Below are 25,370 nucleotides of genomic sequence, written 5' to 3' on the forward strand. Positions count from 1 at the left end.
AATTAATTATCTACATATTAAATTAATTTGAGTAGTAAGCATTTTTCATTCAATATTCATTTATTACTGAAATATTTAAATAAATATTTACTGCACTGTTGGACCAACACCAACTGATGAACAAGAGGAACTACCCCACTATTGTTGGTAAAATTGTGCCAGAAAATTTTCTGAATCTCATCCTTGATGCGGCTGTCGCCTCACAGCGAGGAGGTTCTGGGTTCGATCCCGGCCTGGGGCCTCTCTGTGTGGAGTTTCCAAGTGCTCCCTGTGCCTGCATGGGTTCTCTCTGTGCACTGTCCAAAGACATGTATGTCAGGTTAATTGGTGGTTCTACAAATTGCCCTTCAGGGTGAGTGAGTGCGTGAATGGTCTTTGTTTCTGTCTGTCTTTAAGTGTTGGCCCCGTGATAGACTGGCTACCTGTTCAGGGTGCATCCTGCCTTCACCCAAAGTAAGCTGGGATAGGCTGCAGTGCTCCCGTGACCCTGTTCAGGATAAAGCAGGTATGGATGGATTGATCCTTGATGCAGATGCAGCATGATGAGACACAGTCAACATCATGGGAGGATACAGTGGCATGTTGGAATCGAAGAGAGACAAGAGGCACCGCTCGACCTGCAGTTTAGGGTCCACTCAGAAACATCACATGCACAAGGTAAGGTTAGACAGCAGCCTACTGCTTTCCCCAGTCTCAAAAAAAACATTTCTCACATATTCTCCTGTCCCAGCTGAGGAATGACTTTGCTGCAACAGCGAGACAATGATAAATAGAAGTGTTCAGGTGACTCATAGGGAAGCCTCTAACAGCTTAGAGCAGGGTGGAAGAGCAACAAAACCACTTCAAAGAGCCTTTCTTTGTTGGTCAGAGTTTGTAATGTGTCTCTAGGGCCTTTGTGGTTGTTTCTGAGTCATTCCAAACTGGAACAGAGCTAACAGATAAGTCCCTCAGTAAAGTAGTGGTCTCCAAGAATTACTAATGTTCTTCTTTGTCAAACAGTGTCTTAGCTTATAGAACTATTTCCCGTTCGAACAAGAGAAAGGCCCTGCAGAGAAAACTTCACCAGGTCCAGAGAGTGAGGAGTTAAGCGTTTGGAGTTATAATTAGGTAAAATAACCAATCACAGCAGTGTTCACTGGCATCAGTGGGAATGGACTGAAAAGTTTGAAAAGTGAAGCCAATGCAGACATTAAAGTGCAACACCACCAAAGGCTGCGAGTTGCTGGCTTCAAAAAAACTCTCACTCAAGCAGACTCCCAATGAACCTCTGCTTCAATTAATTTTTCCCATCAGTCATTATGGTGTCAAATAAATTCACTCCTTCTGATTAGTGGTCAGGAGGTCCTTCAGAAAATAATTCCATCATTAAATAGATATTAGGCCTCAGAGAGAGGTATATTTTGGAGCATGTCTGGTTTGATTGACAGGCCTTGGGTGCAGTCAGGCTTGGTGGGCAAGCGTAGTGACTCTGGGTTCCCAGTCAGAATAAGTCTTTTGTGTGATTTGTGTTAGTTTGTCTTGATTTTAACATTACTTACTTTAAGCAATCCAGTTTTTTCGAATGTATGACTGCTTATCTATGTGCAGCACTTTGTTGCACCTTTGTTGTGTGTTAAAATGTGCTATACAAATACATTTTGATTGATTGATTGATTGAAGTCAAATCCACCGCTTGCTCCTCCCAACCTCCTCCAAATGTAGTCACTTCTGTATTGGTGTGGTCTGTGAGTAAGTATGATAACTGTGGAGATATGGTCACATGCATGTCCTTATGAAGACAAAGTATTCCATCATGTATTCCTATTCCTTGAGCTCTGAGCACGACGTGATTTTATGACAAGGAAGCATTCTTTTACAAAAATCAGAACTCCGCCTCCCTTACTTCTTTAATTACATAAAAATACCAAAAAACTAAAACTAAAAATGTTGTATACATCTAAAGTATTGTAATTATTATGGGATCTCAGGGGAGAGGCATATTTCCTGTATAATAATGTGGATATTGTAAATTTGATAATGAATGTAGTCAGTTGTGTAACAAATTTCTATTTAAATTCCAGTAATAATATTACAGTGACCCATCATAAAGTACATAGTTACAACCAATCAGCTGGACGATTTTTAAAGAAATTGAACTGTTGCTTTGAACAGAAATAAACAGGCCTCAGCCACATTCCGCTCGTGACTTTAACTTTGGCCAATTAAGCCGATTCCTTCTGCTGAGCTTAAAAGTGCATGAACCTGCACATTTCTGCTTGTGGCTATATTTTTGGGATGTTCAGCTCAACCCAATACAGTGATGAGGTAAATTCAATTTAGTTAATGCTGCCCACAGCACTGAAAAAAAATCTGAGTAAAAACATTCCAAGAGAATTACTACTACTTAAAATGATGGTTTCCATTTTAAAAGATTTAAAGCAAAGATTTGTAAGCAAAGATACAAGATGCAAGTTACTTAAGTTCAGATCCTTCAAGTGAAAAGAAGCACAGATATTAAATAGTTATGAGCAGAAGCCTACTTAACAGATCAGACTAGCAAACAGACTGTCAAGTGTGGATAAAGCCATCAATTGTACACTGTGCATTACTTGCAACAGCCTCTGAAGGCGGGTGCTTGCTCACTGAATGACCTGTCCCATATTTCACAATTTATCAGGTGGTCACACAAGATAGGAATAACAGCTGTGTGATCTGCTGCCATCATCTAGGCTATAAAACCATTACATTTTTGTGCAAACCATTTGATCATTCAGTGATACACTGATAAGCCAGCGACATGCTCGAGTAAAGTGCTGTTCCGATGAAGACATCTATTTACTGGCAGTAATGCCACCCTCTACACTGTGCTTTCAGGGAAACAGGGTCTAACTGGCTACCATAGTAACTAATGCCGACTTGCATCCTTTTTGAGCCTGACCTCCTACCTATTTACACCCACTGAGAGCGTCTGTGTGCTGTGGGGGATGGGCATTGCGGGGGGGGAGGGGGTTGTATGTATGCCTACTTTTATGCATGTGCATGCATGTAGGTTATATACTGACAGAGAGTTTTTCACTGTAGGGTACAAAATGTGCAAATGGTTTCCAACAAAACCCGCTTTTAGGGCGGATTGTCAAACAATAACGTCTGAGAATGGAAAAGCACTTGGTGGCCTTTCTGCAGCACAAACATGGGCAGCAAACTTTTCACTCCCAAACATCATGCTGGCACACAGTATAAATATATAAAGTGCACTCAAAATACAGAAAACAATATTAATCATTGATGTAACCTATGTTGGACAGGAGGAAAGCAGTTTCAACAAACCAAGGAATAAACAAATGTTTATTCCAGTCTGTACCATGCATATGTGCCCCTCAGCACATGTGAGCTGTTTCCTAAGTCCCATTGATTGTTCACTGCATTCTTTATGTGCTGGTAATGGCACTCTGGAGAAGCTTTTGGACTTCACTATTTGAGGATGTGAAGAAACACCCATCAGATTTGGCACAGAGATAATGTCTTATTACAAAGAGGGTCTCTCTTGCAGCTCTTATACATAATGTGGAATAATATACGGTAAAATAAAGAGAGAAATACATTTTCTGCTTTGATTTCTATTATGAGCTTCTAAGGCAGAGGTTGCGTGAGTATTTTTTTATTTGTTTATGTATTTCATCCTAGGCTTTGTGCAGGATCCAGGCAACAAAACTCAGACTTGAGTCTTAATTTGCATGGGACTCATCACATATTTTTTTTTTTTTTTTTTTTTTTTTATTAGGATTAGTGACGGCTGATGAATAATTTAGTCAGCTTTTCTACCTCGCCTCCAGGGTCAAACTGAAGGTCCACTTCCAAAAAACTGCCCATTATCTCCAGCTGACTGCATTAGTGCTGCCACAGTGGAGCCCCACGCTGAGAGCCTCCTGACCTTGCTGATGAAGGAGTTCTGGGGAGAAGTAGGGGACATCATCCGACGAGGACCGACTCCAAGCTTTTATTAAGAGCAGCACTCTTAGACTGCACTGAAAACTCACACACAAGTCTGAAGACAATTTTGTTTTTTTAATAGGTCAAATGTTCATCTTTTTGCTCCCTCATATATTTTGTTCCACAGCAGATTTGACTTATTCTTAATATTTCTGAGGACAGCAGCAGCCTCACCTAAACTGTATTCTTTTGATGGGAAAGATTAATTATTTCTGTCCATTAAAGTCACATAAAATTTGATTGGTACAATATATGATTTATCTATAGCTTAAATAGGCACTGTGTCTAATCATAGCATAGCATATGGGTTATTAATGAAATGTATTATGACATTCAAATGTCCTTTTACTGATAAGCCATATATAACACAAGTGTGACAGTAAGTGTAAAAAATAGACTGTTGTGAAAAAAGCCTATCATAGTGAATTCACAACTGTGTGTGTGTGGGGGGGGGGGCTTAGCCATTGATTAGTTGTTGATTAGCTGTTGCTTAGCTGTTCATTAGTGCCATCTGTTCAAGCTTTCACACATGCACTAAAACCCTGAACTTATCTAGACGTTACCTCCAGGAGCTGTATGTGAGAATGTAAATGTCTGAATAGTTTGGGCATTTAACAGACTTCACCCTGCCAGAGCCCAATAGTACAAAGTCCATGTAGCATCTGATTAAGGCCTGGGACACACTGCCTGTGTAGCGTGTGTTACCTGTTGCTGCGGGGTGTGATTTCATTTCAGCGTCCATATTAACAGATTAGAGAAGCCACACCGCCTTGCTCATGTGTGCAGTGCATCATTTACAAAATAGACCCAGCGCCTTTTTTTCTCGGGAGCCACACGGTTTCCCATCTAAAATATAAAGGGAAATGATCTGTTATCGCATGTGCACTGTATAATCAAAGCAAAAAAACAATGTTGGCTCCAATTATATCATGGTGACACTTTACCAGGTGAAGGGAGGTGTTTTTATCCGCCGTTCTCTCTCTCCCTCCCTCTCTGTATCACTCTAGGTGTGATTGCCTGTGTGCGTCTGTGTGTCTCGCTCTGAACGAGGGTAAACAAAAATTCTGTGCCTGCTTTTTGGTTCCAACTCATCTCTTGTCGGACTTCAAAAATGTTACACTTATGGCCATTATCGAAGAGTTCAATGTTTATTCCATCTTTAATCTAATTTAAAAGGTTAATTTAAATAAGTAAACAAACATGATGGGACCCTGAACCTGACATTTTGTTGTGCAACCTTTAGTGGCAACCACTACAAACAAATGACTTGTGTAGCTCTCAGTGAGACCTGTGACCTGTCAACCGGTCTTTTCCTCGACAAACTGTTCCAGCTGTCTCAGGTTAGAAGGATCTCTTCTCCAGACAGCATGTTTAAACTCTATCAATGAATATTTGATAGGATTCAGATCAAGATCATTCACAGGTCATGGGTTCTCCACCAGGATAATGACCCAAAAAATAAAGCTAAAATCTCACAAGAATGGGTGAGTTTTCTGACATTAGGTGCACATTTCACTCCAAAATGCCTTGATAGTCTGACATTTCATTGTGCTCTGCAAAGATGTAAGGCACCGATTTAAGGGCAGCTCTGCTGCAAAGAGAACCGGACCGCCTCCATTTGTCACAGAGGGTGTGAGTTTTTTGTGGGAAAAACTTAATCTTCTCTGCGAAATCGGAGCTGGTGCAACTTGCCAAAAACACCAGATTTATCTCATCTAGCCAGGGACATTATCTCAGAAACATTGTGGCTTGTCAATATGGATTTGAGCAAATTTCTGCCTGCTTTTGTTGTCCTTTCAACAGTAGAGTCCTCCACTATGAAGCCAACTGTCGCCAAAATAGGGAGACATGGTGCAATCAGGCTTTGATGTATCGAGATTCTTGTATCATTTTGGAAGTTTGCCTTGACTCTGTTTTGTTTACCATTCGCAGTATACTTCTGTTCAATCTGGGGGTCCATTTTCCTCTTGTGGAATAGGTTGGCTTTATTCCCATGGACCCCTAAACTTCTCCTTAACCTTCTAAACTTAAACTGTAGTCAGACCATAGACTGTCAGACCATAGAAAGACCATTTCTGGTCTTTCTGATCTTCTTAGACAATTCTCTGCTTTGCTATCGCCAGTCCATAGTTGCTGTGGTGCATGTGATGATAAACAGCAGAGTGGCCCCTTTTCTCTATTTAGAAAATATTGTAAAATATTGCTGAAATTCATAATTTTTAATCAAAGGAACAACCATTTAAATTTTTAGAGTAACAAGACTACTTCAAAACCTAATATATAGCTGGACCATGTATGAAATTGTGGAGGGGTTTTAATTAAAAACATAAACAGGACTTCAGCGCACCAATCATGACTTCAGCTACTTTCTCAAATTAACCCTGTAATAAAAAAAATTAAAATAAAAAAACAGTTAAGTTGTATTTTCTAAGTGATTATTTGATGGTGCCATAAGGTAGGTAGGTATATACTTTATTAATCCCCGAGGGGACATTTTTTAAATTCAGCAGGAACTAGACATTTTGGGGAAGACAATCAATGCTGTTATTAAAAATAAATAAGATGTTACATACAGAGTCTGTTTTGGGGTTATGCTGAAGTACAGTTGCACTTGTTTTGCTTATGCTTAAGTTAAATGTACCGGCTCTTTGCTGCTAGGAGTGGCGCTAACCTTAATGCTTTTACAACAAAACAACAAATCAAAGATAGACTCCCTCCCGCTGATCCTGCTGATTCTATCAAGCATCAGCAAAAAAAACATTGGTAGTAAAGGTACTGGATACCGCATTTTCATGCAAAGTTTGTACCAAAATTTGTAGGACATATAATAGGACATTCTCCAGTCAGTCCTGCATCATGAGCTCTCGCTGTCATTTAAAAGATGTCATAAGATATGTAAAAAAAAATTATTATTATGGTTAGTTGAAGTATTTTCTTATAAAATAGTGAGTGAAACTGTATGACAGGGGGTTATTTTTCTGAAGAAAAAAAACAGAAATCCTTGATTTGTAATTTGTATTGATACCACTGTAGAAAGGCATTACATTCAGTGCCAATCACAAAATCAACAGCTGTGGTTCTGATAGAGTCTGTAAAAAATACAGTATCCCTGCAGTGGTTATTTTAATTCTTAAAAACAACCAAAAATCCATCTGTAAAATGTATTATTTTTTTATTTCTCGATTCATACGCAGGAGAGGGGAGGTATGACTGCTTGTTTGGCAACCAGTTAGTTTTGTGAATTCAGCTTTGCTTTCAGTAGTGTTTTTGTTTTCTCTCATGTGACCACTGGGGTCCTGCTTATTACTCACTCTCCAGCATGTAAAGCTCCTTTTGCACTGCCTGTACCGGCTCAGCTTGGCTGTACTTAATTTTTTTGGTTTTCCACTGAGCAAAAGTTGTTCAGTGCCTGGTGTGTAGTACCATTTTTTTTTTGTTCACCTCTGTTGAGGCTCCAAACGAGCTGAGCCAAAAATATAATGAGATGTGAAAACACTGCAGACCACTGATTGGTTAGAGTGAATGGTCACAATCACTGTGTCACTGCATGTGCCACACAGGACACCCTGCACAAACCCACAACAGTATAGCCAAGCTACAAGATAATTACCCAGAAAACCACAATGTGTTCAATTTAAGAGCTGCAGACATTCCTCGGTTTGGTTGCTGACAAAAGGATCCAGCGAGTGTGTGTCACGTTGAAGGCAACGTCAGAGTAGTTTCATGGTAGTAACGACATTACATTGAGAGGGTAGTATCTGCAGTGGAAAACAAAATCCAGAAAAGTAACTGTACCAAAAGTAGAGTACAGCCAGTGTCGTCATGGAAAAGAGATTTAACAGTGTGTGTGTGTGATGTCAGGAGAGGGGGAGTGTGATGGAGCATAGCTCTCCATAATAGCTGTGATTAATTGCCTAAATGACAGTTTGGATGTGAGGGTATATGATTTTTCGCACAGCCTGTCTTGTATAAAAATATTATATTTACTCTTCTATCTAAGTGTGTCTGACTCTACCTCCTTTACCATTTTCTTTTTTTCATGTCATTTATGAACTTGCACATCACACTCGTCCCATGTCTGCAGTTCTTTTGATTTTTTTTTCTTTACTTAGTGACCAGTTTATATTTCACACACTGCCTGTTTTTTTCTTTCAGTCTATATCTGTCTGTAGTCTCAATCTTCAATTTGTTTGAACCTATTCACTCCCACTTACATTTCTCACCCCTGTCACTTTATTCCCTTCTGACTTGATACTGCTGTCATTTACATACTGTTATCTCATGTTTAAGCTTTATCATTTTCATTTGGTGTTGTCTGCGTTCAATCCAGTGGATTTTGTTGTTGCAACACATGCTAATAACTAAATATAATATACAGCGGGTAAAATAAGTATTGAACACGTCACAATTTTTCTCAGTAAATATATTTCCAAAGCTGCTATTGAAATTAAATTTTCACCAGATGGAGCCCAACAGATAACAACCCAAGTAATTCATACATACAAAGAAACCAAAACAAATAAGTTCAGAAATTAAGTTATGTGTAATAATGTTAAATGACACAGGGGAAAAGTATTGAACATGCTTACTGATATTTATTCAATACTTTGTACAAAAGCCTTTGTTGGTAATGACAGCTTCAAGATGCCTCCTGTATGGAGAAACTAGTTGTATGCATTGCTCAGGTGTGATTTTGGCCCATTCTTCCACACAAACAGTCTTCAAATCTTGAAGGTTCCGTGGGCCTCTTCTATGAACTCTGATCTTCAGTTCTTTTCCATAGATTTTCAATTGGATTCAAGTCAGGTGACTGGCTGGGCCATTCTACCAGCTTTATTTTATTTTTCTGAAACCAATTGAGAGTTTCCTTGGCTGTGTGTTTGGGATCATTGTCTTGCTGAAATGTCCACCCTCGTTTCATCATCATCCTGGTAGATGGCAGCAGATTTTTATCAAGAATGTCTCTGTACATTTTTACAATTATCCTTCCTTCAATTATGTGAAGTTTGCCAGTACCGTATGCTGAAAAGCAGCCCCACACCATGATGTTCCCACCTCCAAGCTTCACTGTTGGTATGATGTTTTTAGGGTGATGTGCAGTGCCATTTGTCCTCCAAACATGGTGTAAAGAGTTACATTTTGGTCTCATCTGACCAGACTCCTAGTATTTCACAAGCTTGTCCAAATGTTGTGCAGCAAACTTTAAACGAGCTTTAACATGCTTTTTCTTCAGCAATGGACTCTTGCATGGTAAGCGTGCATTCAGGTCATGGTGGTTGAGTGCATTACTTATTGTTTTCTTTGAAACAATTGTACCTGCTCATTCCAGGTCTTTCTGAAGCTATCCACAAGTGGTCCTTGGCTCTTGGACAACATGATGACATGTTCTGCTTGCTTTTATGTATTATAGCTGTGGGAGGTTTCAGTTTTGCTTGTACTCCCATGTGTCATTATGTGTGTATTTTTTAGGGATTGTCACTCAGCTACCAATCAGAGCAGTGTTGGCATACTGTGCCACAAATGTAGAAGTGTCTGAAAAGAATATTTCAAAATGAAGAAGCAATTCTTCAAAATAAACAGAAAAATGTTTTAAAATTGTCATTGATGCAGCACAACTGTGCTGTCGTTTCTGTGTCAAATCTTCCTCCAAGTAAAAATGGAAATGAGTCATCGAGGCAATGTCTGCATTGCACTGCAAGACATTACTGTTGGTAAGAAACAACTGACCTCATACTGAGCGTTAATAAGGTTCTCAATATGCTGGGAAGGTGTTACCGACTTTATAATGGATTTGTATCCGCCAATGCTCTCTAATACGAGTTAAAACAAAAAAAATGTAACACTACCAGCTCCACAGGACTCACAGTATAGTTATTCATACAAATACATTTTGTTTATTGATACAAAGTTCAAACCATCTGAACTGTATTTTAGAGAATCGTGTGTTTCTTCGAATTAATTATTTGATACAATAAGCCCAGAATGTTTTAGTTTACAGAACGACAAATGCATTGCTTTATATTCTGTGGTGTTCTCGAAACTCACAATCAACTACATTACATAATGGTGTCCCCAAATGCTGCAACAAAAATCTTCTCATTCAAGACAGCTGAAAATGCCTTCTTTTATAAAACAAAGCATATCAAATTCTAAGAACATTCTTCGGTGATTGGCGATAAAAAAAAATAATCTTAAAATGATCAGTCTCATCAAGTATGCTTTTAAATCCTCTTTGGTCAAATAAGTTGCATAGAAACAGATTGTTTGACAAATCTAATCCACCTCCAAATGCTGGATCAAACTCGACCATGCAAAGAATACATCATATAAATATGATCCAGAAATGCCTCCATTGGCACACCAGAGTTCATTAAAGATGGACTGAGGGGAAATGATAAACTGTCTGGTGCTCTGACGAATCACAGGATTGTGATTTTGGAAATTATGGATACTGCATTATCTGGGCTAAAGAGGAGAGGGACCATCCAGCTTGTCATCAGCGCAAGCTGGATGGGTAGTTTGCATATCTCAAGAGGCATTAACAATGCTGAACGATAAAGGTTTTGGAGCAACATGCTGCCATTCAGACAACACTGTTTTCAGGAAAGGGCCTTTCTTATTTTAGCAGAACAATGCCAAACCCCATTCTGTACCTATTACAACTGCATGACACCTTATGTACATTGATCTGACACCAATGGCTTTGACAACATGACATTATTTGATGCCATGGGAAGGAGAGGGGCCTCCTGTGATGACACTGTGAAGCTCGAAAACTTAGAGTTCTGTGTAAGTGTGTGGGGGGGGAGGAAGCTGAGCATGAAGGTAATGCATCAAAAGGCCTTTGCTGTGCCGCTGATAACTGCGCTGCCTCAGGAATAATAGACCTGATTGAATTAGCCATCCATTTTTCTCAACACTCATACATCTCACTGTGGCTTGATCACACTGGCACCCAAATGCTTGTGATTGAAGAGTCAGTGGAGGGGGTGGTGGACTAAAAAAGATGAGAAAGTCAAAAGGTGAGAGGACAAGTCTGAAAGATGAGAACAGAATGTGAAAAGGAGGACGGTCAGAATTTTAAGCCAATCATTTAAATGTGTTTGAGTTGGGGTGGATAATGGACACCTAAGCTTCTCTTTTGTCTCTCGTCCTTCAGATCTTGTCCTTCAGCCTCTGAAACAACTGCATAACAGTTCTCTTCCTAACAGGAGCGTTCAACTATCAAACGGAAGGGGCAATGATAGTTGAACGCTCCCGTTAGGAAGAGAACTATTATTCAGCTCTTGACAATTAGACATGCCCAACAAGAAAAAGTCCTTCACACACACGATTAGAGTGTGTGTCACATTAACCAATTGTGTATTGGTAAGATTTGTGCTGCAGCATGTTTGAAAGCGTCTCATCCAGAAACATGTGAGAGCTGGGGTATAAAAGAAACATGCTACGAGGTATCTTTGTATTCAGTTGGCCACACGCACCAGGAGAATATGAAACATGAAATGGTGACCCCTCGCACTGGAGAAAGAGGGAAGAGGTGTCACTCTGGATCATGTCAGATCCTACGGTCCTAAACTTTGAACGCCATGCTTATTAATATTCCGGTCTCACTGCATGCTTTCATGGAGGCTGAGATGGGATTGCAGCGATAACTGAAGTACATGGTGATAGATGCAATCCCCTGAATTACCTAGAACCTGACTGGCAAGCTAAGCTGCCCATAAGACTGCCTGGAAGTAAATCAATGCCTGTAATTAGTTTGTTTCCTTCGCTCTCGCATACTCTTACTCTCCCTTGCTCAACTTCTCATTATCATAGCGGACAAAGGCAAAATTTGTTGACTTTATTGCTGCTCATGAAAGGATAGAAAATTATACAGTGTATGTTGAAAAAAATAATTTAGGATAACTTGAACGTAAGCAGGTCCTATTCTTCTTCTTCCTCAAGAGGATCAATCAGCATGCAGATGCTGCTACCATCATACCCCCCCACCCCCCCCCCCCCTCACACACACACACACCCTACCCCCCACACCCCCTCTTTGTTATAGTTATTGTCTAAAGATACAGACTTGCTCACCTTTATGGTTCTTTTCAGGGTTTACCCTCTTGACAGAAAAAGTACGATTTTAGTAACTTCAGTGTAGCAGTGGAGGATTTTGCGCACTATACTGGTACTGTGCTAAACTGGAATACTAATGGTTGTATATTTTCAAAAAGCTGCAGAACTAAAAGCCAATTTGACACCTTGTATGTTCATAACATATTTATCAGTGTTGGTTTGCCACATCAAGATTCATCTTTATTGGGATTTGCTTGATCATGATTTTGAAACTGTGATGACAAATTGTCCTTATTGTTTAATGAAGCACTGGATTCATGTCAGACTGTTGATTGAGGACCGTCTTTTCCAATCTTTCACCTCTGAACTCAAAGCAGCATTCAAAGCAACTAACTGACCTCGGATCAGGGTTTGCAGGTTTGTCCATCCTCTGTCTGCAGGTCTGTTCACAGATTAATGACTCAACAAAGCTGCCATCGTGCTGGGATGAAAAAGAGGAGGCTGATGCGCTCCTTCACCTCTACACCCTTTATTCCTGTTCTTCACATCTACCCTTTCTTACCTTCTCTCTGTTTGCCCCTGCTGCTCCTCTGCTCTTTGCTTGGCCTCCTAGATTTAACACCAGCTTACCCTTCCACCTCTGGGAAACTCTCTAGTCACAGCATCTAGCAGAGAGGGCTACGATCCTCAAGAGCAACACCTTATTTCTGAATGATGTAGGAGGAGCTAGTGTTTAATGACATGAGTAAATGTGATTGCTCATGAAGTTAAACGATGATTACTTTGCAAGCAAACAAAAAACTCCAGCTGCAATCAAAATTTTGTTGTATTGCAGTGTTCATAATTGGTAATATCTACTATTATTACACATCTAAAATATTCATACCTGACGTTCAACCTGCGGATCCTAATGGGAAATGGCATTCATTAAAAGCAGCTAAAATTGGAAACAGAACGCAAAGATGTTATCGCTGATTGTTTTTTTCAAAAACTATTATTTTGGTTCCACTCTTATCTAAGCTTTTTCAAGTTTTTTCAAAAGTCTTTACAAAGTCAACATAACAGAGTCCATGTGAACTAAACTCTGGATCACTTTATGTTGTTTTGACAAAAAAAGCATTCAATAAGCACAACTTTTAAAATTCATGAACTGCTTTCTCTAATAAATAAATCAAACCAACACCAAAACTCTGTGTATTTACACTGCTTTTGTACATGCTTACATACAACGCTAAAACTGAATAAAACACAAAATGACTGCACATTAGACTGACATTTTCTACATTCCTTCATATCAACACTGCACCTAAAAAGAGGTTTGAAAAATGATAATAATGAAATGTGAAACTTGTTTACTGGGATATTCAGAACTCTTTCATGGACAACTTGTTTCAATACTTCAATTCTATGGAGGATTTTTTTTTCTTCATGGAGGCAGAACATTTATCACCACAAGCCACATGAACGATGTCTGATTGCTGGATGTATAAACACATTTGCTAGATTAGATCAGTCATGCAAAACTTTTCTTCCCCAGGTGTACTGCAGAAGACGTCATTGGGTGTGATGTCACTGGGAATTTGTGGTCAAATGCTGATAACTGGCACTGTTGTATTTCTTAATCTGTAGCTGTATTGCATTAATTTAGTTGTTTTTTTTTATATGTGCAATTAAAATGGTAAAAATCAAGCCTACCCTTTCCACCATTGTGATTCAGACTAGTGTCTGTTATTAGAACGTAACCTGCTGACATTTTTCAAAGTTTGCAGAACATGGTGTATTCACCGAAGGTACGGCCTGGTACTAGTACTGTTAAAATGATTGTAGCATTGTACTTGATTTTTGCTGCTTCAGTTTCAGTTGAGAATTTTTGGAACAGGTTCAATAACATCAGTGTCACTGACACATTGTTATAAAACTGTTATTTACACTCTAATTCGCTGTTATAATTAGGGGTCTAAATGTCAGTGTTGGAATTTTCAGATCTCACTCTGACCTGGTGATCATGAGAAAGAGACTTAGTATTTCAGGTGGTATGGATTACTTAATCATACTGCACAAAAACTGATGTGTTCAATTCAATTCAGTTGTTGCTAAACAATGACACATAACAAATGACTGTGATAATCCACAAATATCCAAAATGCAGATTAGTGCCAAGTTTGTAGAAATTCCCTAGAGGCATTTTTGAGATATTGTATTCTGAAGAATAGGACAGATGGACTGACGGACACGCAGCCCGAAAACATAATGTCTCCAGCTATGGCTATCATCGGCATCTGAGTGACAAAGTGTTGGGAGACAAATGTAAGAAATGTCAGGTACCAGAGTGGATCCTGTGCTGAGCAGCATGTTAGTAAAGAGAACTCTGTGCTGTGAACAGTTTTGAGAAAGTGAACTCAGGTGGGATAATCAGGTGTGTTATCAAGAATTTTTAACACACATCAATTTTTGCAGACTGACTTTCTGGTTCAGCATAATAATGGTAGCTGTAACTTTTATGTCCAAATAACATAACTTAGACAATCGAGCTAAACTGTTGGCTCGTTTGACATCTGTTGACCGTCTGTTTGCTTATGTTACTAACATTTATTGTATTAGTATCCCCTGTTCCCAAACATTGGAAGTACTTGGTAAAAACAGCGTTATAATAACCATTTTACAACAAGTAGTTCTGACCCAGCAATCTGATTGGTTAACTGTACATTTGGAACGTACTCAAATCAGCATAACAGCCCACCCTGCTCGTCACTAGAAATATCACTCCACCTTCTCCTTGTCAATATATCTGGAATTGAATTTCATATAATATGCAATATAATGCTGTTTTTACGTGTTTTAGGTCTATTAAATGTGACCTATTTTGCGAAATTGGGTCTTTTTTGGTCATCATTTGCACCCGTACCGTAACGTCACAGATAGTCACGCACTTGAAATCCTGGCGGAGGCTAGCTTGAACGGTTATGTTTCTAAAAAAATAATTTAAAAAATATGAGTCCATTGATATATTTTTTTCTGACTTACAACGAGATTGAGCGAGCTAAGCAGTTTAGTGTTTCTATGTGCTGTAGTTATTCAGTTTGAGAAATTATCTCTCGAAAGCAATAAAACTAACTAGATCCCGTCTCTATTGCTAGGGTCGTTACTAAGGGTCGACTTACTTCTTGGAGTGGTAAACATGGCATACTTTACATCCGCGTCTACTGACACAACTGATTGTTTTCCAGTTGTAAACTTAGCCTATGTATTACCATGAAAACGGAGATCATACTAACCAAAAGGGTTTATATTTTGAGGGCAAATTGCCCCACAATATGAATATATTTTGATTACGTATTTTACTTAGATGGTGACTTGTTTATACTTGTTGTATAATCTCAATATTACACTTGAGGTTGAATTTTCCAAAAAAGGCAGAATTGTCCTTTTCGGTGAGGATGAGGCTGAGACAAATCCACCGTATTGTCACATGCTCCTCTGTGCCAATTTCCGAGCCCAGGATAACATTTAGAGGTGGACAAGATGTCAGATAACCGTGCTTCTCTATTGATGAGTTTATTCTCAAATCTCTCAGATGTTCCCAGTCTCTCAAGCTTTGTGTATGTGTGTGTGTGGTGTGGATGTGACAGCAGTGTCAAGGACACAGCTACGAAGCAAGGGCCCCTGTCTCAGACAGGGACAGAGGTCTGATGTAATGAGGTCTCCCCAGGCACCACGTCAACCTGCCTGTCATACACACACGCACACACATACACACACACATCAGAATCACATTAAGTCTGGCCACTGTGTTCCAGTCAAGTCATTCCATTTGCTTTGATCGATACATGGAAAGTGATCCGAGACCGGTCCACTGCCTTCGACTGACAAACAAGGAGTCCAATGGATGTCAACAGAGGGCCATGGATTGCATTTAGCGGGCAAGAGCTGGTCTCCCTGTCTCTCTGAGCAGTAATCAAATCCACACATACCTTTGACCCTTTTCTTAGCAGCTTTTTCCATGAGAAAACAGAAACATGTACACATGTTTAAAATACGCACCTTTCCCCACTCTTAGGCATAAATCAATCATCACGCTGATGCTTAGCAGAGTGTGCATGGCTGTATTTGTCCAGATTGTTCCAACAAGCATGGTAATGCTGAGAGCATAAAACAAGCTCAGTAACACCTCGGTGATAGCAGCAACAGAGGTACTGTCATCATGAGTACTGTAATCCAATATTCACATTATGCCAGGCAGATCATTGTTGCCAGGCAATAGTGTATTAATGCTTCGCTTAACTTCGCACGACGAGCTCCATCTGCATTCCTCTGTCGGTCTAATGACGGCAGAAGGCGCTCCGTCGCCCTTTCTCGAACGTCTATGTTGCTAGTATTGTTCAGAGCATTATAGAGAGATGTATCCTCAGAGGGTCACTTAACATAAGCTGAGAACTGTACTCAAACAGTCCTTCGTATGAGTAAAAGCAATACAGACTAATTCAACAGTCAATACATGAAAAACTATCCTGTTTGAACTTCAGAAGAAACAGTTTATATTAATGGTGGGTGGTTATCTGAATATCAATATCTGAACTGAATACAGTACTACTTTTTTTCCACTTAGTATGAAGCAGCATTTGGGTCTCTACTAGAAATAAACACCGCCATCTAGTGTTGTTTGTGGCTGATGCCCGCAAGTATTCAAAAGCTGTTGCAAAGGTTGAAAGAATCATTGACAGAAGCCACATTCTGACTGCTAACTGTACGCTACACTGTCATCAGCAGCACCTCGTTCGCTCTCTGCTTTCTTATCTGGTCCACAGCCAGACAAACAGATGCACACAAGCACTGCAGAAATCCAGCAGCAGAGAGACTCATAGCACAGAACATCTAGCATCAATAGCTTTCTGGGACTGGAGCCAGAAACACTTGTATCATCCCTGCACTCACTACCTGTGTCACTTTACTCATGTTAACAGGAGTTGTATACTACCTAAGGCTCCATTCTCTTATTAGATGACAAGATCTCTCACAATACACAAATACTTTCAACCAGCTTTGCAGTGTCAGTCAGCTTCAAGTGAATCCTCACATGTCCCCATCTTCACAAGGAACAAAAAAAAATTCATCAAAAGTGTGGATTTCCTCTGTGATTTTTTTTTTTTTTGTGCATTCTGTGTAAGTCTTGACCTGGAAGATGCCTGATAAAGGCAGCTGACAGAAGGCAGGAGGAGAAATTCCTCCAACAAAGATTGCAGAGGCATTTTTGTTGCTTGTGAGGATAATGATATGGGCTGTGTCGCAGAGAGGGGGCAGCGAAGGTGGAGTTTGAGCTGAGGAAACATGTCTGTAGTTTATTACTGCCTGCGGACACAGCAAATCTGTTGTGCCGGAGACAGATCTCACTGCCCCACCTTATCCACCCACCCCCCACCCCTTCACCCCCCTTTAAAAAAAAAAAAAGGGAGAAACAACAGCAGAAATAGTCCAGTTGATATGAGAATACCTTTGAAGAGAGGATAGCATCTATCCAGTCCCCAAACACATAAGCCATGATCTAATATAGCTGGTGTTGTCCTTTGCAAAATTGTCAGCGAAATCCAAGACTGCGGAGGACAATAAATACAAGAGCACAATCATTTAGAGGCAAAAGTAACGCCTCTAACCAATTTCAAAGGGGTCATTTCTCTCTTTCTCTGAGATTTCTGATACCACTCCCACAAAACTGGGTGTGGAGGGACTATTTCTTTGGTATGAAGTAGTTCCAATGAAAAATTATCATAGTGTCTTTAATGATAGAATATAGTTCCTTCTTTTCTTTTAGCTGGTTTGTAGTGGGCAGGGCTTATCATGAATCGGGTGGCTCAGGTGTAAAAAGGCTGCCAGGTTACCACACCAGGTCAGAGTGGACTTGATTGAGAGCAGCTGAGTAAAGCCAGGCAGCTGCCACCTGAACAGACTTTTGCCGGACCTTGAAGCCAGGACGGCAACTGCCTCCAATTTATTTTCTCTCATTTGCAACTACCACCTCCAATATAAAAAAAACCCTGAACAAACCAGTTGGGGACACGGATATTGGGCTCGCGACTCGTAAGAGCAGTTGGGCTGGATCTCACTGCTGGAGCTGACGCGAGGTAAGCCCCACACAGTCCACTGCCAACCAGCTTTCTTTTTCCAACATTATGTTAGAGGATGAACCTGACCTAGACCCAATACTTTGACCCGCCACTCATTCTCGTAACAATAGCGACATCTATAGATTACCTGAAGTTATTGAATCGGGCCAGTATTTATTGCAACAAGGAATATTGGCTTTCTATCCAATTACAAACCATGTGTATATCCAAAAATCTGTGGAGTTTCTCTACACGCCACTCCATGGCCTTAATGTGCTTCTTCTTGAGCCACTCCTTTGTTGCCTTGGCCGTATGTTTTGGGTCATTGTCGTGCTGGAAGACCCAACCACGACCCATTTTCAGTGTCCTGGCTGAGGGAAGGAGGTTGTCGCCCAAGATTTCACGGTACATGGCAAACTTTAGACGGGCCTGTACATGTGCCTTCTTGAGCAGGGGGACCTTGCGGACGCTGCAGGATTTTAATCCATTACGGCATAGTGTGTTACCGATTTGGTTTTCTTGGTAACAGCTGTCTGGAGATCATTAACAGGTTCCTCCCGTGTAGTTCTGGGCTGATCCCTCACCTTTCTCATGATCATCGATACCCCACAAGGCGAGATCTTACGTGAAGCCCCAGACTGAGGGCGATCGATGCTCATTTTGTGTTTCTTCCATTTCCGACTAATCGCACCAACAGTTTTCTCCTTCTCACCAAGCTGCTTGCCGATGGTTTTGTAGCCCATTCCAGCCTTGTGCAGGTCTACAATCTTGTCCTTGACATCCTTAGACAGCTCTTTGGTCTTGCCCATGGTGGAGAAGTTGGAATCTGATTGATTGATTCTGTGGACAAGTGTTCCTTTATACAGGTAATGAGTTGAGATTCTGAGTACTTTCTTAAAGCGAGAGGACTAATCTAACCGGTCTGTGGGAGCCAGAATTCTTGCTGGTTGGTAGGGGATCAAATACTTATTTCACACAATCAAATGCAAATCAATTTATAACTTTTATATGATATAATTTTCTGGATTTTTTTTTTCTTTTTTTTTCTCGATATTCTGTCTCTGTTAAAATAAACCTATCATTACAATTATAGACCGTTAATTTCTTTGTCAGTGGGCAAACTTACAAAATCGGCAAGGGATCAAATAATTATTTCCTTCACTGTATAGAGAGAGCTACATGGTGACTAGGTTCTGGCTTCATCACTCCAGTCAAAGAAGTAAAGCAGGGAGCGACGATAATAACCTTCTTCTGCAGGGGACATAGAATCAGAGCTTATAGTTGGAGGCTAGCACTTTTGAGGTGCTACATTTAGAGCCACAATGGCAGCAAATGATATCTTAATTTTCAGGAAAGCAGCATGAGAGTAAGCAGAGCAGTTACAGCTTGAATTCAAAAAGTGGTTGTTGAATATATTGTTCAATGATGAGTGAAAACATCCTGACATTCCTTGCTTCAGGGTTTACGGTTAAAGTTTGCTGGTGGTCCTTAACGTGTTGCTAGGGCATCAGACGGTAGAGCGGGCTGTCCACTAATCATAAGGTTGGCAGTGCGATCTCCAGGTCCTCCTGTCCACATGCTGAATCGACCCTGGGCAAGACACTGAACCCAAAACACTGAGAAGGTAGCACGGGGAAAGAGAATAGAAAGGGGAAAAGCACAGTCTACAGGAGAAAGGAGACATCAAGTTAATGATATGCAGCCAGCAGCCTTGGCCTGTGGCAGTATAACTACAAGCTCCATTAAAAGACAAAGCTGAAGCCGATTGCTAATTTTGACCCTCCTGTTTTCCAACTGTGACTGACTACATTTTTTATTAACTTTCATAAAAAAAAGTGTGGGGCTAAAGGGGTTAAAGTTATCCTCTCGAAAATTTGTTTTGTTCTCCTTGGTGGCACCCATGGTAAATAGGGGTAATTGCAGTTGGATTTTTGGACTTCACTTCCCATTGATCCAGATAGTGTTGCCTGTGTGACATCAGTCAGTGGCACACAAGTGAACTGAAGAGAGAACCTGTTGTGTTTGTGCCGCCCTCTGCTGGGAGATGGAAAATGCACCACTAAATAGGGGGCAATCAGTTTGTTAAATTTGTTATTCTCAACTTCTTTGCCTAAAAAATCTGGAGTACTTATTCACGAAGGTTACATCATCTCTGCGTTCCGTTCACACACAAGACAAGCTGTCTTGGAACGTTTGATCACCCTAAAGAAATCAGGAACAATGTTGAGGAGATGGCAGAAGTAAATATAGCGCACAATTAATGTATTAACAACACTAATAGCAATGTGCTCCAAACATCACTGATGTTTTGTTGTAAATAATAAACTCCATCGATGCTTTGAGTGTGCCGTGCTTATTTTGCAATCATTAATTAAAATTGCTTTAATTTTTTGTGCAGTCTTGCATGCCTGGCTGGATTACTAAACCACATGAGTAGATGAGAATGCTTTTTAATTTTTAACCCCTTTATGTATAATTTCATTGCAATTCATTTGTACTTAACCTGAGTTGCCTTTTATATTTTATGGCTGCCTCACAACGCGCCAACTATCTGACTCACATGCAATTCAATAGACGAGTCAGCTTTATTTTTCATATGATTAACTGAATCGGAAGGATGCATTAAGAAAATATCTTGTTTTAATTATTTATGGAAGCGGGACCCAGCCCCACTTTACATCAGCAGGGACTATGTGGAGAAGGTTTCAACCCTTTAAATTCCTTGGAACTCACATGTCAGAGGACCTCTCCTGGTCTGCTGACACAACTCAGCAGAGACTGCATTTTCTGAGAGTGCTCCAATAAAACAGACTGGAGGAGAAGCTGCTGGTGGCCTCTTGCTGCTCCACCATTGGGAGTATGCTGCTGTACTGCATCACTGTGTGGTATGCTCAGCAGCAGACGGTCATCAAAACAGCACAGAAAATCATCGGCTGTTCTGAACCCTACCTGGAAGACATCTGCAGCTCTCAGTGCCTCTGCAGAGCCAGAAATATAATCAAGGACCACTCTCATCTTGAACACCACCTCTTTAATGTACTGTACTCTGTAAGGTGCTGCAGGGGCATCAAAGGCTGGACTAATAAACTCAACAACCGTTTCTTTCCCCGGGCCATTAGGACTCTCAATTCCACCAAAATACAGATATGATGAGGAATGCTGTCATCTGCAAAGAATTTTTTTTTACACCATTCTTTGAAGCAATAATCACTTGTGAAAAATAGACTATTCAGAAAAATATTTTGGTTTATTTTCACATTTTTAAGCATTTATTATATTTTTATATTTATAGGATGTGTCCTTTTAGTCTGTTTTAACTCTCCATTTGTCTTCAATTTGCACTGATCAAGTGTTGCACTCCTAATTCAGTTGGATTTTTGTACAATGACAATAAAAGCGTTTTATTCTATTTTATTCTAAATAAGTAGGACATCCACCAAACCTGTCTGTGGGATTTTGGATAAATCTGTTCATGGTTGTCTTGCGCACTGAAGTCACCAAAAAAAGATCTTACACCAGGTCTAAGTCAAAGATCTATTCTAGGTCTGAACTAGCGCAGGTACAATTTCACCTCAGAATTGACACCAGAATAGCACCGCATCAGTCCATCCTCAACGACACACCTCCTGTAGTGCCTTGGTCTCGGAAAATTGCAGATGGAAGATGACAAGCGTGGAAAAAAACCTTCTTGTGTCGCACCAAAATACCAATGCGCCAGGATTTGCGCCGATAACCTGCACCGAGGCAGATGAAGGGCCCCAAATGTCAGAGGCAGGTCTGAATTAACCCCTCAGAAGCTTGGAAGGAATAAGTGTCATGTTCAATGGCTCTCTATTTGATGCTGCTTAAGACCCCAAAAGGACATTGTTTCCACACTGATATAATTTTTTTTATTATTATTATTATTTAGTCTTTTTACAAGTCTTGGGGAATTTTGACATTCTTTTTCTGCTTCCACGCCAGCAACAGCCATGGCCAGAGGCCTTGTATTTTCATCAGTCCATCCATTCTATTCCTGTGAATGTTATATATCAGGAAGGAATTTGTTCAATTCTGGCACAAACAATCACTCAGACTCAAGATTGAAGTGAGTAGAACTTGGTGGTCAAAGGTTAAGGTGACCAAAACAGAATGCAAAATGCATTTGTGGCTATAGCTCAATAATCAATATGCTAATTATGACAAGATCTTGTCCAATTTTCTTAAAAGTCAAAGGCCAACTTATAACTATGACATAATAATGTTCTGTAAAAACACCAAAACCAAACTCTGTGACTGTGACCACATTTCTCTTGTCATATACTGAATCTGTGAAATTGTTGTGATTGTATTGATCATCTCTGTCATAAGATTGAAGATGCATGTTAAGCATCCACATTTTAGAATTTGTCTTTGCAGTAGCATTAATATTCTAAGTATTATCTAATACCATAGCTAAAACCTTTAGCAACAATTAGCTAAACATGTTAGCACATACAAGGAATTTGTTTCTCTCAATGAGTTTACACATAATAAAGTAGACATACAGCAGAACACACTGAACAAAGTATAATCCAATCACATTTAATTGTATATCCATTTATCACAAATTAAATTAATATAAACTGCGGGTTGACTGGGTGGCAAAGCCATACAACAGTCGAGCATGGAGAGTGGGCCACAGAGTGGAATACCAGCTCGCAGGAGGGAAGAAGCTTGAAAGAAAGAGAGCAGTGGAGGATGTGAGAGGGAGTGAGAGAAAAATGGATGCCGGTGGTATGTTTGTGAGAAAGAAGACGTGTAGGAGATGAGATTCCCCCTTATCTTTCATGGCAGTTACACTGCGGATTTTTATCTCAGCTGGCAGGGAGGCATGTGAGGCCCGCTTCATCTAGCCTTTAACTGATTATCTATTTGTCAACATTTCTCACAATTTCCCCTTTTCAAAGCCTCAGGGAGGTCTGGGAATATTGACTTCCTCTCCTACAGAATGTAAAGATGGATTCCAAATTGAGTGCAGGCCCAGTTTTGTACCTTCAAGTATACGCAGGGGCTCTAAATAAACCAAGTATTTAAAGATCGACCGTCCACACAACAATGGTGTGTCAATTATCGGGCATCTCATGTATAACCTGAAGGCAACAGCTTGTGATTGAGGAGAAAAGCTGGTAGTTGGCTGGAAGAGGAAGAAGCTCAGGAGCAGTGCCTCCAGCTCTCTGCTGATTTTCCACTTATCAGTTATCAGAAAAAGTGTCATTTCTTTGTCCTTCCCGAGACCATGTTTCTGGACAATTTGAAGCAAACAATTGAAAATGAGTTGAAAGGCATAATATGATTAAAAAAAAAAAAAAACTATCAACTATGTTGGCGGAAAGAGCCAGTGTACATAATTGGATTACTAAGGGGGAACACAAATTAATGAGTTGGTGGGGGAGGGGGCAGTGCTCTGGACAGACCTGGATGAAGTGTGATTTCTATTCTGATGCAGTGAGCGTATTGTGGTGAGAAAATAAGCGTGATGAATCATGTCACTCTCCCAGTTGTAAGGAGTCATTAAATTTTTAAATGAGTGAATTTCTGATAACCTCTGTGTATGTCCCTTTAGAGATGAATTCCGGGACAATAAGACCATGTCTCATTAATTTGATGAAATGAATCGTTTTATAGTGGAGACTGTTCATTGCTGCTCAGCCATAATAAAAAGAAACTACAACAGCCTTGTGGCTGTTCGCCTCCACCAACCAATCAAGTTGCAGTGTACAGCCATATCTGTCCAGACTTATGTGTGTAAAGAAGACTATGTAGGAATCCTTATATGTGTCCACATGCTTGGCTAATGAAGCTGATTTACTGCAGACAATGCTTTGATTATAGAAGTTATTACAAAGAAGCTACCAATTCTAAAACGAGGATGCTTCACACACATCGTCAACCAGGCAGCAATCATGGACAATCAGTTTGGCTGATGGTTTGAAGATGGGGAGGAAAATTCACACAATTTCTTTAGTTTAGAAAAATATGACTGTTAATTACAATATTGTTCTTACAGAGGACTACAAAGAAATGTGAAATTACTGCAGCAAACTTTACAAAAGATGATATAGTTCAAAATTCTGCCAAGCATCAGCGGATAGATTTTTTTTTTTTTAGCTCTCTGACAGTTAAACCTAATGGATAACAATGAAATGGATGGATGCAATAAACTTACTACGCTTATAGAGGAAGGATGCAATCCATATTCTAAAACAACAATTTACAAGGTGTATGGATTGTGATCAGAATTTTACAAATCTTTTGGTAACAGCACCTTTTTCAGTTGGTCTTTCTAGAAAGTTTTGCAAATGAATATCTTGACTACCCTGGCTTTTACAGGGCCCACAGGATCTGTGCTTGTTTGTAATATTTCACTACTCTGACTACATATTCTAGCCATCACTGTAAATTAACACAACATTTGAAAAAATATTTGTGTTTCTACTGCCCTAATCTCAGATTTTGTCTTTCGGTCCCAAAACAGGCTGGAGGAGTCCCAGAGGACAATGACAACACTCATGCACAAACGCACATATGTATTGTGTGCACACACTCAAATAGACAGAACGATGTTGTTATACATGTTCACAGAATTGAACTCTTTTTCCCAGAAGACATTTTTTTGCCTCCTTCATTTGATTTTTGGGTCATTTCGCTCTTTATATGGAATTTTTTTTTTTCAATACATTTGCATTGCATGATTGAAAATAAAAACTTGATTTATATCACATATTTGTTCTAACTTCTTTAACTGCATCTGCATTCAAAAATCTGACCTGATATATTGCATATAAGAAATAGTCTATTCGAGGTCAATCGCTTTACATTAATACAATGGCATGGACAGCAAATGCACGTTGAGCCTGATAAAGATATATTCTTATAATAATCTATATTCTAATAATAATATATACACTAATAAGAAAAATTAATTGAGTGTATTAAAAGTGTGAGGCTTCAGTTGTCTTTCATTTTGAACTCAAAATACACAACAAAAGTTGAAACTCATCCTTAAAATTCATTATGTAGCAAAATGTAAATGCAAACCCTGTCAGCTTGATCCGTTGTGTCAATACATGCTCGGATTATTTAATTGTTCCAGCAGGTTGGAGAGTGTCAGGCTCTGTGCTACAATGGATAAATACCCCTCCAAACCCTCTACACATCTTCTCTCTGTCACCCAAAAAAGTTCATCTTTGAGTCCAAGTGAAAGTTTTTGCCAAAACAGAA

Source organism: Brachyistius frenatus, unplaced genomic scaffold (assembly GCF_029030835.1).
Source record: "Brachyistius frenatus isolate BFR_SWC_R1_liver_20210118 unplaced genomic scaffold, ASM2903083v1 Contig_78, whole genome shotgun sequence".
NCBI lineage: Eukaryota > Metazoa > Chordata > Actinopteri > Embiotocidae > Brachyistius > Brachyistius frenatus.